The 10338-nt window shown below is 46.8% G+C and overlaps 1 non-coding gene across 1 annotated transcript; it reads right to left on the bottom strand.

The window, feature by feature from the left end:
- Positions 1–5354: 5354 nt before the first annotated feature.
- LOC149346977 (U2 spliceosomal RNA) lies at positions 5355–5544 on the bottom strand. The gene has a single exon (XR_016282603.1). It is a non-coding gene; the product is annotated as a U2 spliceosomal RNA (small nuclear RNA).
- Between the last annotated feature and the right edge of the window lie 4794 nt (positions 5545–10338).

Raw genomic sequence — 10338 nt, forward strand, 5'->3', positions numbered from 1 at the left:
TGCATGAAATACCTCGCAATATGTGCCAGTTCAGTGCCAATTGAGAGGGCATTTTCTGCGGCTGGAGAAGTGGTTTCAGCTAGAAGGGAACTACTTCTGCCTGACCATGTGGAGCAGCCGGTTTTCCTTCACGACAACCTTTTTTGTTCATCCCAGCAACGTGCTTTTGTGCTTATGGCAAGCTAGCCTTGATCAATGCTGTGTACTAGCCATCTTCTCTGATATTTCCACTCTTCTATGAACAATGTTCTAGACTTTGATACTTTTTGTGCAGTCGCACACGCCTTTTGTGCTCATTTCATCACTGATAGTTCAACTGTGATGTTCTTAGGTGCTCAAATAAATGTTTTGTAGTGGTTAAATGCGTCTGTCCTTGATTATTCGATATTCGATTCGATATTCGGAACCAAGTATTCGTATTCGATTCGTATTCGAAAAATTTGATATTCGCACACCCCTAGTTCTTACGGTGCACTCGCGGTAATACAGGACGTTCTACGTCCGCCAATATGAACAAGGGTGGCGGTGTTGAACACTCTCAAGGTTCGGTTACACTACGCATAAATAGCCCCGAAAGGAGAACACTGGACAACCGTCGCCGTAGCTCAATTGATAGAACACCAAAAGCGAAATTCGGAAGTCGTGGGTTCGTATCCCACCGGTGGCATGTGGTTATTTTTCTTGTGTTTTCCTATCAATTGTATCAAGCTATAAAACAATTGCACTATTAATCTCCTATTGATCAACAACACAAATTTAAAAAAAAAACTTCTTCTATGCTCCTTGCTTTCGGTAACTGTTGGCTTCCTTCAAGCGAGCATACATACGTATATATACGAGCAAAATTTTCCGACTCTTTTAAGAACTGAAACTCCTTAAACCCATCACATGCGGGGCAGAAATTTAGACCATGTGACAGGGCACCCTCATCGCATTGAGTCAAAGTGAAGTTTTGAAAGACTGACAATTGAGCTTTCGAAATGGGTGGTGGTGGTGGTGGAACTTTATTTCCAGCGGATATAGAGGAGCGACCCGAAGTCGCCCCCCGCTTAAACGGCGGCCGCTATCCCTTGGGCAGCGGCGGCGTCTTCAGCCAGCTGGAGGAGCTTGATCTGTGTCCCCGGGTTGGGGCTGAGCAATAGGGCCTCCCAATATCGGAGTCGGTAATGAAGCGACTCGCGGGTAGGGACTGCGGGCAGTTCCAGGTCATATGATTTAGATCGGCTTTGGCATCACAATTTTTGCATTTGTCTGAGTACAGTCCATCCGAATAGAAGTTACACAATTGGGGATTTGGATAGGTTTTAGTTTGAAGTTTACGCCAGGCTTTCACCTGTTGCTTGGAAAGCGTTTTATCTGCTGGGGGAAATCTGAGTTTTGCAAGCCTGTAGTGCTGCAGGATTTCTCTGTAAGAAAACAACCTGTCCTTGCCGGAGTATAGGGCGGGTGGACTGCACGACCCAGCTCGGCGGGATAGTTCTCGAGCTAGGTTATGAGCCGCCTCATTACAAGCAAGGGAGGCATGAGCAGGCGTCCAGATTAGGCGAATGGGCCGCGTGGGCTGATAATTTAGCAGAATCCGTGCTGCTTGTGGAGAGATTCTTCCAAACGTGTAGTTACGTATTGCCAATTTTGAGTCGCTGACAATAGTTTCTGCCGAGGATCCCGCAATGGCTAGAGCAATGGCTGTTTCTTCTCCAACATGTGTGTGCTGAGTGCGTATAGTGCCCCCCGTTATGAGTGTACCACATTCCGTGGTGACCACAGCTACCATCTTGCCAACCGAAGAATCTGCTGCATCAACATATTCCTGAGAGGTATCATTAAGGAAGCGTTTGCCTAATGATTTGGCTCTCTCTGCACGACGTTCAGCGTGGAAATCGGGGTGCATGTTCCGACGAGGTAGTGGAGGAATGACCAGAAGCTGGCGTATATGTTTGGGAAGGTCAGTTGTTGGTCCGCCTTGTCGTTCGTATGTTATGCCGAGTGTGGACAGAATGTGTCTGCCAATTGGTGTGGCCGTTAGTCGTTCGTACTGCGAGACGGTTACCGCCTCAATAATCTCACTTAGGGTGTTATGAAGACCGAGACCTAAGACTTTCTCAGTCGCTGTGTGCATGGGTAGCCCAACTGCCTGTTTGACGCATTTTCTGATTATGGCTTCCACTTTCTCTTTTTCAGCTGACTTGAGATGTAGGTAAGGGCATACGTAAGCGATGCGGCTGATCACAAAGGCTTGTACTAAACGGAGAGTATTGCTTTCCTTCAAGCCCGAGTGGCGGTTACTAATGCGGCGAATGAGTCGCATAATTTGCTGCGAGGTTCCCTGAAGCTTCTGAATTGCGTCACCATTGAAGCCTTGTTCTTGTAGAATTAGGCCCAAGATTTTAATTTTGGGTACTCGAGGAATGGGGACTCCGCGAATACTGAGTTCGATGGCCGGTGGGGGTTGCGCAAGGGATCTGATTTTGCGGAATATGAGAAATTCAGATTTGGCTGGAGAGCCCCGCAGCCCCCTGGGGTCTACATAGCTGCCCACGATATCGATGGCACGCTGGAGTCTCTCTTCGATTTCGGCATCACTGCTCTGGGCGGTCCACAAGGTGATATCGTCAGCATAGAGGCTGTGGTGGAGTTGCGGGATCTGCGCCAATTGATGTGGAAGTTTCAACATTGCAACGTTGAAGAGAAAGGGTGACAGGACCGATCCCTGCGGGGTGCCCTTGTTGCCGAGGGGGAAGTCACGCGAGTGGAGACCTCCTACTTGAAAATGCGCCTTTCTACCTGAGAGAAAGTCGCGGATATAGTTGAAGGTGCGGGCTCCCACCCCGAGTTCATGACGGTTCTCCAAGATCGCATCATGTCTGACATTGTCAAAGGCCTTTTCCAGGTCGAGTCCAAGAATTATTCTGGTGTCCCGCGTTTTTGCCTCAATAATCTGATGTTTGAGCTGAAGCATTACATCCTGCGTAGAAAGTTTTGGTCGAAAGCCAATCATGGTTGGGGGGTAAAGCTCGTTCTCCTCCATAAACCGGTTGAGGCGGGTATGAACTACGTGCTCCATGAGCTTACCCACACAAGACGTCAGCGAAATTGGCCTGAGGTTCTCAAGGCTGAGTGCCTTCCCGGGTTTTGGAATGAGAATGACCTCTGCCGTTTTCCATATTTGTGGGATTGAGCCCTCCGACCAGCATTTCTGCATATACTCAGTTAGCGATTGTAGCGACTGTTCATCTAGGTTGCGGATGATCTTGTTGGATACTCCATCTGGGCCAGAGGCGGATTTACAGTTTAGCCTGGCAATCTCTGCCCTAACCTCATCCACAGTAATTGGGGAGTCGAGCTGCGTGTTTTCCGGACCAGCATAATCTGGGAAGGCTTGGATAGGAGCATTGCCAATATATCTGTCTTTAAGTTCAAGGAAAAGGTCCTCTGGTGTGCCTGCGTATGCATGCACAAGCTTTTGCAGGTTCTGCCTCTGGGTGGTTTTGCTACCTGCAGGGTAAAGTAGATGACGGAGCAAGTTCCAAGTCTCGAAATGGGAGAAAAATTTTGTCGAGCTAAGGCTTGTTGAACGACTTAGAAAATTTTGCCCGTGATGTAATACAAGGAATATTTCCACGACCGGCCACAAGATTCCAAGCATGATGGTAATCTCTCTTCGTAAAATTACTGGACTCCCCTACTCACAGAGGAAACTGCCTTGGCATATACATTAGGGCAGTCCAAAAGATGTACAGTCTTTGTCAAAAGTAACCAGGCTGCACGTTTTTCTTCTCAGTCCTATATTCCAGTCATTATGCCAGCCCTCAAGCTCTAAATCTCTGTATGGTATACGGAGAACCCCGGTTCTCACCTTCAAAGAACTTTTTGATTTTTAGAGACGCGGTGAGGGCTCTGTTATACAAATAAAAAGCAAACCATGGAGCCTGGTTACTTTTGACAAAGACTGTACCTAAAGCATACAATACCCAAAATAGTTCTCGTCGCCACCGCAGCAATACAAAGGCTGGCACGAAGGAAGCTTTGCGCGGCGGCGCTTTCCCGCGTACTCCTCGCCGCTGATATGGCCGTTCCTCTCGCGGCGGGCGTTGTGCCTGCAGAGGCGTGCCGCGAGTTTTGAAGCGAAAAGCTTCACAACGCTAGTCAACACCGCGCTTCGCATGAGCCGGCGTATGTCGGAGCACGAGTGACGTCACGCACGAGTGACGTCACGCATGTGCGCCGCCGCTTTTCCTCCTCGCCCCCGCTTGCCCATAGAACAGGCGCACACTGCCGCGCGCTATGCGACATCGTTTGACGTTCGCCGCAAGGGCGTGTTTATCGCGGAGGCCGGCTATATAACCGCTTGCAACCATAGGTTGGTTGGTTTATGGGGTTTAACGTCCCAAAGCGACTAAGGCTATGAGAGACGCCGTAGTGGAGGGCTCCGGAAATTTCGACCACCTGGGGTTCTTTAACGTGCACTGACATCGCACAGTACACGGGCCTCTAGAATTTCTCCTACAAAGAAATTCTACCGCCGCGGCCGGGATCGAACCCGCGTCTTTCGGGTCAGCAGCCGAGCACCATAACCACTGAGCCACCGCGGCGACCATAGGCTAAATCATAAGCATAATCATAAGTTAAACCATAAGAGAGAGAGAAAAACTTTATTGCAAGAGGTATTCGGGGCACGCCCCAGGGTCCCCGCACGACCCCACTGCACTCAAGTGTTTATGTTCCTAAGCATATCCATAAGTTAAACCGTAAGCATATCCATAGGCTAAATCATAAAGGCCGCCGCGGTGGCTCAGTGGCTATGGTGCTCGGCTGCTGACCCGAAAGACGCGGGTTCGATCCCGGCCGCGGCGGTTGAATTTCTTTGGAGGAGGAATTCTCGAGGCCCGTGTGCTGTGCGATGTCAGTGCACGTTAAAGAACCCCAGGTGGTCGAAATTTCCGGAGCCCTCCACTACGGCGTCTCTCATAGCCTGAGTCGCTTTGGGACGTTAAACACCATAAACCAAACCAAACCATAAAGCATAACCATAAGCTAAACCGTAAGAAGACTAAATCATAAAGCATAACCATAAGCTAAACCGTAAGTATATCCATAGGCTAAATCACAAAGCATAACCATAAGCATCACCGCAGCTTTTCGCTTCGAGATATCCAGGCTTAACCTTAGCTAAGCCTCCGCCATTTTTTTTCGCTAGTGTATGGTACCTTTAGGGGTAGTGGAAGCGAAACCCACATCTTTTGAATCTCGGCACTAGGACGGAGGAGAATTCTGTGAACGTTTTGTACTCCATGCGTACTACTAATTAAGGAGCAGTGTGTATGTCTTTCTTTCGATTTAATAGAATCCCCCATCAGGGGTGGGCCATTCCTGGCGATAGTGCAATGCCAGGACGACCCGTGGCGCTGTGGAAGCGAGCTTCGCAACAGCGCCCAGTCACAAAAATAAGTTCAATATCCAAGACCCGGTGCAGGCCATATCAGATATTAAGCTGATAAGAACAGAAACTACGCAATGATCTGAGCCAAGAGGCCGAGAAGCGATGGCGACCTTCGGTCGCGACATCTGACCCCATCCAGAGTGTAAGGACAACAAGTGCAGGTTACAGCTGACGAAAAGTTAATATTTATGAACGCACTGAGTCGTCAACTAGCAATCTGAAACGGCTCAGAAACACTATTCATATGTGCGCAGCAACGTTTTAGTTGAAAGTTGCATTCTTTTCAGCTCTCATCCACGTAGTACAATATATGTAAGTGTTTCTGCAAATATAACCGCGTCTTGAAGTGACATCGTTTTAAAGCCTGCTGAGAAGGGTGGTGCCAACCTGGTCATGAACGGAAGTGTTTATATCGCTGAAGCCGGAAATAATCTTGCAGATAGCTCCTTTTACCGCCCCCTATAGATAGCGATCCAACAGCTAAGTTCAAAGCTATTTTGGTCGAAATCCTATCCAATCTCATTCAGGGTAAAAAAATTGACAACAGCACAGTCAAGTCAATAATTACACTCAGCCCTGCACCGGGCAGATTTTAAGTATTGCCTAAAATTCGCAAACCTAACAGCCCTGGGCGACCTATCATTTCCGGAATAGGAACCATAATCGAAATTCTGTCAAGCAACGTTGAACACCTCATCAATAAAATTCCTGTCATATTTTAGTCCTCCTCAAAGGACAAAACACAATTCCTAGCTGATATAGCTGACATCAACATCCCCCATACGGTGTCTTGCTTGGAACTCTTGATGTTGTGTCGCTTTATACTAACATTCATCACTCCAACGGCATCCGGACAGTTGAGCAGGTTTTCGAAACGCGAAACTTGTGCACAAACGTTGACGGCATAGCTGTCTATCCTTTTGAAATTAATACTCGAACTTAACTTCAAATTTCACGGCAGACACTATGTCCAGATTGACGGGACATCGCTGGGTACACGGATTGGTCCAAACTATGTCAACGTATTTATGGACCTATGGGAAGATCAGTTTCTTCCTTACCACCCATTGAAAACCCTTTCACTATAAGATGTTCCGTCAATAACATGGTATCATCAGTTTTTTTGTTATTTTTTATATCATTTTTTTCTCGTAAGTTTTTTCTCCTTTGCCAACATGATGAAGCAGAACTTTTATCATTTACCTCTGCAGAGCCGTGTGTACTCCCTTGAATTCGGCGTTTATTTACGCCACTGAAAGACATGTATACGTTGTTGCTAATTATTTATTCTAAATTGACCAAAACAAAACGGGAGGAACGGATGGGTGGCGGTCGCGGCAGCTGCTATCTACTTTCTATTCCCTTCAAGCTGTACTATAGTAGTAATTGATGTAAACAGCTGTAAGAAAATGAAGGAAAAAGTACACGGGCCAGTAGGCTGGCCCCAGCTGGGCCACTATCGCTGGGACATGCAGATAGGAGAGAAAAAGCAAAAAGAAAATAAGAGGAAAGGAGAAGAAAAAAAAATTAGACGCTCGTCGCAGCCGATATATGCTTGCCAAAGCATTCCTTCATGTGTTCTAACCGGCTCACAAGGCTTCTGTGAAGATTGACCTTGAAGGTGACCTTGGCAAAACATGGCATAGCAACTGTCCATGCAGAAATAAAATTAATATTGCCGCCACTGGGCTTCGAACCCGCGGCGGCGTGAACAGGTCAGCTTCGCTGGCCAGTGCACGAGGGCACTACGCTATTACCGCTTATTTTTTGTAAACATGGTACAGTAGCCGATCACGCCTCGTGTTGAACGGCAATACACTCTCGCGCTGTGCATTGCGTCGGCGCTTGATTAACTAATACTACTGTCTATCTGATATCGTCGCCAGACGTGCCGACAACCCAGCAGAGCAAAACCATCAGGCTAAACCAACCAACCAGGCTAAAAAACCAGCCAGGCTAAACACGTGCTGTCGCATAATTACTTGGTTTAGCTACGTTAACAAATTGGAAGACGCTTAAGCTTCGTTTTTAAGAGTGGATCGCGACAGCGTCTTGCAGGTGGTGGTGGTGCTGTAAATGAACGCATTTTTCAGTTTTTCAATTGTTTCAGTTGATTAACTAATCATTTAAACACTCGAAATTTTCTTAATTACCATTATCAAGCATTGGCGATCGTGCTGATCATTTGGACACCATTGAACCCCCTTTTTCCAATTTTTGATTTTTTATTTATTTAATTATTCTATTAATTACAATTATTTCATTAACTCGTCGTCGCCTATCACACACCAATCAATCTTCAATCACAAGAACCACAAATTACCATGATATGATTTTTTTTACGCAGCCCCCGATTATCCCCGACACGCGGTGCCGACTATTACTACGCCGACAGCTCTTCGACCGAACGAGCTGTATATGCCATCGCGTAATACCCTACAACTGTTTTTTCTAATGCGAGGTTGAGAGCAGCCAAGCCAAAATCACTCGTAGAATGCTAGTGAGTGTCGTGAACCCACGCAGCCATCAGGGAACGGCAGTCGAGCAAGCTTGTTCACATAATTAAGAATACGGGCATAATGCGGGGATAAATTTTGTAATTGATTAATTAATTTGCCAGAAAGGAAGAGGAACAATATAACGACAAGAAAGAACACAGCACCAAATAGAAAAGCGCTTCTCTGAGACATCATTTGTGTTTAAACACGCATTCGGAAAGACTAGTCATTACTACGAAGGTGCGGGGAAAAAAACAACAACCAAGCGAGTGTTTTCAGAGCTCGTGTTCGCGAATTTGTCTCCGAGATAAAGTGGGAAACTCCACCTGCAGTTTTTTTCATATTTATTTAGTACGAGGACGACTTTAAGTGAATGCAAGAGGGGTCCTCTACGCCGGAGTGATATGCCACTGCTGCCTGAGACACGTGTGCGACAACCATTTCTTTGCATAGTTAAACTTTACATCGCAGTTAAAAATGCTTTCAGTTTTTCACGAAAGAAAAACCAGGCATACGCCGAAATGAACTCGACAACTCTATTCAGCACGTATTAGTCGGCAAATAATTTCACACCTGGATGTAGTAGTGGCCAGTTAAAGGTGCTTTCTGTCGCAAATAAAGAATACTGTGCGTGGTTTTAACTCTCGTTATAGCCACGAAACTTGGAGGGATTAATGTGAAATGCAAAAAACGCAGTGATGAATTTGTAGTTTTCAAGCTACTATCGTCACTCTCAGTGACAAACGTGGCGAATCTTTCAAGAAAATTGGTTATTTTTCTCATGTTTTAAACTTTGGAATTACTTCACATGTGTAAAAATAAAAGTGATTGCTTGCGCGTATCACAGCACCCCCCCCCCCCCTTTTTTTTAGTGCGTAAACACTACTCAAAAGGGTCAGACCCTACCAAGAATCTTGTGTGAAGCCCCGGAGTAACTCGGGTAAGCTCGGGTTAGTTCGGAGGAGTGTCACGCAAGCTGCAGCCAATGTGAGGAAGCTCGGGAAAGTTCGGAGGGGCGTCGCGCCAGCTGTAGCCAATGGGAGTAGGACGTCGCGTCAGCTGCCGCCGAGTGGAGAAGGGGTGTGAACGCGGTTCCGTGCACGTGCAGATGGCAGAAAGAAGAGGCGACATGCTTTACACATGCTTTCGCATGTCTACTCGGTTTGACTACATTAAAACACTGCCATTTTTTGCACCACATTATGATACTCAAAGTACATGGGGTGCATAGAAAATTGGGCCCCTGGGATTCACAAGAATACGATGTGTACAGCTGGCAGCAAGAGTTTAGGGATGCGGATGCGGGAAAGAATGAATAATATCGGCGCATTCACGCTACTTTTCGCCTTAATTACTTTAAGTTATTAGTTCAACCTTCTGGTACCAATAACAGGAGAGTGGGTCACGATGCAGAGGTACGTATACGCTCAGTTTATTCTGAAGCCCATGCATTTCGTATACTTCTGGCGGCTACGCATACAGGTTGTTTCGCGGAAGTCTTTCTGCACTTTTTCAAAATAGGCTTTTTGAGTTAGAAGATCGCTTTTTCCGGCCTAGCATTGTGAGCGGTGTAGTACATCAGAATACAGATAAGACGTGCTAACTAGAATGCTGGTTAACTAACACCGAATGGTTAACTTTTTAACTATTACTGTTAGGCTCCTTAATTAGTGAGAGGCCTGTAGCCCACCGTAAGTAATGTCCATATCAGTTTGCAGGATTTCGCTGCTTGTGTCTCTTTCGACGAGTTACATGCGCTTTCGAGAAGCTTATCGAAAGGGCATGTATTTTTGCGTGATGTAGCCAAAGTTTGTTGGGCCGCACTGCCGAGGGTAGCCGCGTTTTCGAAATTCTAAAAACTGATATGGATGTTACTTACGTGGAACCGCCGCGGTGGCTCGGCGAGGGCGCTCGGCTACCGAGCCGACCGCGGCGGCGCCGTTTCGATGGAGGCGAAACGCAAAAGGCGCCCGTGTGTTGTGCGATGACAGTGCACGTTAAAGATCCCCAGGTGGTCGAAATTATTCCGGATACCTCCACTACGGCACCTCATTCTTCCTTTATTCTTTCACTGCCTCCTTTATCCATTCCCTTACGGCGCGGTTCAGGTGTCCACCGAGAAGTGAGACAGATACTGCGCCATTTCATTTCCTCCAAACCAATTTGATTTTCATGTTACTTACAGTGGGCTACCTGCCGCTCTATAATTAAAGGGAAACTGCATAGGTTTTAGAAATCAACGAGCTTAAGAGGGTCGAATGTGTGAAACATGCAGGTAAAGCATGCGAAGTCTTTTTGGGCTAGCGCTTGAAATAGTGTAGTCACCGATTAAAATCCGGACGCCCTTCAAGCTTCTCCGCAGCGCACAACGCCAAGTGGCGGGCGCATGATGACGTCATC

This window comes from Amblyomma mixtum, chromosome 4 (assembly GCF_055824585.1).
Source record: "Amblyomma mixtum isolate Tamu chromosome 4, ASM5582458v1, whole genome shotgun sequence".
NCBI classification, from domain to species: domain Eukaryota; kingdom Metazoa; phylum Arthropoda; class Arachnida; order Ixodida; family Ixodidae; genus Amblyomma; species Amblyomma mixtum.